General features: G+C 31.7%; 1 pseudogene; it reads left to right on the top strand.

The window, feature by feature from the left end:
* The first annotated feature begins 1,320 nt into the window (after positions 1-1,320).
* Positions 1,321-1,840, top strand: LOC149137711 (uncharacterized; annotated as a pseudogene).
* Positions 1,841-2,762: the final 922 nt, after the last annotated feature.

A 2,762-nucleotide genomic window follows, 5' to 3' on the forward strand; every position in this document is an offset into this window, starting at 1 on the left:
CCACTTTGTGTTTATCTGTCTCTTTCTCTCTATATGTATGTATTTATCACAGTATATATATATATATATATATATATATATATATATATATATATATATATTTGTTTTGCAAGATTTTTTATGTGAAATCGTGTTGAAACAGATGTTGTTGTACTTGGGGACGGTCATATTGCCAGTTTAGCCAATAAAAACACACGCACTGTATATTTGGTGTTAATTTTTTTTTTTTTCAGCTTTATATTACATTAATGAAATATAAAGCTGAAAAAAAAAAAATTAACACCAAATATACAGTGCGTGTGTTTTTATTGGCTAAACTGGCAATATGACCATCCCCAAGTACAACAACATATATATATATATATATATATATATATATATATATATATATATATATATATATATATATATATATATATATATAAATATATATATATATATATAGGAAAGATCCAGGGGAATAATTACAAGGTAGTTAAATGTTGCTTAAGTGTCCTAAGAATCAATGATCACACTTGTGTATGATCTGATTCCGGGATAAGTAAGTCGTATTTTGTAGAAAATAGGAAAAATTAAAAGAGGAGACAATCACTCAGGATGTTATCAAAATCTTTATATATTCATATCGTCTACATTTGTTTCGGTGGATGCATTCAAAATATGTCCGACAGGAAGAATTATGGCCACTTATACATCAATCTCATCAGGAATGATTTAAACAACAACACTCATCAAATACATATTTTTAGAGATTGAGGAAGCCCTATAAAATGTGACGTGTTTATATGCATATGCACACATACGTACACACACGCATATATGCAACATTCATGTGTTTATGTATGAATGTTCAATTATTTATGGGCTGACCCAATATATAAATATATATATATATATTAGGGTTATGAATTTTTGAGTTTTTTAAAGTAAACAATTTCCTGTATTAAAAGTTGATGAACAATTTTATATAAGTAGAAAAATAACCGTTATTTTAAGTTTTTTAGAAAAAATATCACCCCCAACTGAAGAAATTTAATACCACTTTTGACCCAAATGATGCAAATTTTTAATGGGGTTCATAATGCCTACTCAAGTTTTTACCAAACTTGGTGTGTTGATTTAATGCAATGCAGAAGCAGTATATCTCAAGTTTCAGCTTTCAAGTTTAAGTAGTTTAGGAGTTTTTAATTTGTTACCACTTAGACCCTACTTTAGGAAATATCCTCTTCCTCTCTTTTTTATTTTTGTGACGCTAAAAACTCTGACGATATTAACTGTTTTTAGGAACAGTAGGCTTATCCAACTAGAGTATCTAAAATAATGTTTCATAAGAGAAGTGCTTGTATCACTCAAAGAAACAACAAAATTTGGACGAAGAACCTCGTGCAATTTCAAAACTAACATAAGAAAAGAAGACCTGTTCCTCTAGAAGAGCATTCTTTGGAAAACAATTGAAGGGTAACAATGAAACCTCAAATTGTCGGTCACTACCTGTTCCTTGGAGTTACCATCAAAGGAAGGAAAGAAAGAACAAAGGAAATTTCGAAAGAAATAACTTTTTTATGACAAAAGAAATTTAATTTCCCATATTTATCAATTCAAAATGTACAAGCAAAAGTAGAAAAAGTGCTGAATGCCTAAGATAAATGTGTAAAACGAGGAAAATACAATTCATTGAAAGGAATTTTTGACATCACAACGGAAAATGGTGAATGGCTGTGCAGTGAGAATAGGTTATATTATCTCCAAATCGAAAGCAAGGGACAGGTTGGGCATGCAAGTGGAAAGGCAGCCAGTTCCAAAACTATTCATCCATCCAAAAGAAGAAAAGTGTCCTTAATGCCAACTTCAACCAGAGCAACTCCAGTGTCATCTTCTACGTCTGAAGCAGAGACTTAAAGTGAATATCAAGAATTTGAAAAATCAGATGAAGAATCCACAGAAACAAGGAGTAAGTATAGCAAAGGTGGAACTGCATCCAAGTTAGTAATACCTTCCAAGCTATCAACCCAAAAAGCAGTAACAGTTTGTCGACAATTACCTCAAGATAGAATCAATTCCGAGACTCCTTCCCAATCTGGTATTTACAGATGGATTACCAAAGAAGCTATTACACTAAAAAAGAAAACTAAGAAAACGCTACATTTAGAAAACTGGTCATTGCATTTTGATGGTAAACGTATAGATGACCAAGAATACGAAGTGCTAGCTTTAAAAAATGAACAGAGAAAAGTTAAGTTAAAAGCACTCCAATTACCAAACGGAAAAGCCGATACTGTTGTGAAAGGAATAACAGCTGTTTGGGGTGAATACAATTTATGGAACTGTGTAAAGATGATTGTCGTTGATACAAGGAGTCTGAACACTGAGGAAAGAAACGGCATTGTCATTCAGTTGCAAAGACTGTTTGCTCAAAAGGGTTTGAAAGAACCGCAATTTATTGGTTGTCAGCACCATATCCTTGATAGAGTTCTTCGTGTTGTAATGGATAACGAACTTGGAGAAAAAAGTCATCTCCCAACACTGAATATATATTCATCCCAGAGCTTCGTAATTCAATGGTAATTGCAATGGTGAAGAAAAGATTACTCAATCAGCAGGATAGCGAGATGACATGAAATTTCTATTTCATTTGACTAAAGTTTTTCGTTTATTTGAAGAAACCGGTAAATTTCCTACTGTAAAATTTCAAAACATACTCAACTTAAGTAATGAAAGATGGAATTCTCGAGCAATACCAGCTCTTTTGGCATTTATTCTTC

Source organism: Octopus bimaculoides, chromosome 1 (assembly GCF_046866305.1).
Source record: "Octopus bimaculoides isolate indiv1 chromosome 1, ASM4686630v1, whole genome shotgun sequence".
NCBI classification, from domain to species: Eukaryota; Metazoa; Mollusca; class Cephalopoda; order Octopoda; family Octopodidae; genus Octopus; species Octopus bimaculoides.